The sequence below is a fragment of the Sinocyclocheilus grahami genome, unplaced genomic scaffold, assembly GCF_001515645.1.
Source record: "Sinocyclocheilus grahami isolate Dianchi unplaced genomic scaffold, SAMN03320097.WGS_v1.1 scaffold182.1, whole genome shotgun sequence".
Lineage (NCBI taxonomy): Eukaryota > Metazoa > Chordata > Actinopteri > Cypriniformes > Cyprinidae > Sinocyclocheilus > Sinocyclocheilus grahami.
This window is the reverse complement of record NW_015505361.1, coordinates 970914-971439: the sequence shown is the minus strand read 5'-3', so window position 1 is coordinate 971439 and position 526 is coordinate 970914.

Below are 526 nucleotides of genomic sequence, written 5' to 3'. Positions count from 1 at the left end.
ACATTTCATACAGTTGACTGTTGACAAACATGATGCAGGGCAACAACTCCATAAATGCAGTTATGCCCTAAAATTAAAGATATTGTGGCAAAAAATGCCCCTGTATGAGTTTTTGTTATATCAGCGAGAGCAATATCACATGAGTGATTTTGTCCTGAATATCACGAGTTTAAATGTGATTTTATACAACAGTTCTGTAAATAAGAAGTTGATATTGTGTTATATTTTAAACAGAATATTATGTGTTTTTGTTCAATTTTGCAGAGAATATATTACCTTTAAAGCCACAGCAGAACTGTTGCATCTCCGATAAACACAGCGGTGTTTAGTTTCTGAATGAATCCGCGTTTTGAACGAATCGTGTGAATCAATGATTCAAAGGCCCATTCATAAAGAGAGTCGTTTACTGAATTCCTGAATGAATTAGCTGTTTGAATGACTCGAATGAAGACATTTAGCACCACCTGCTGGCATATTTATTTTCTTATTCAGAGTATTATTTAATTTAAAATAATAATAATAATAA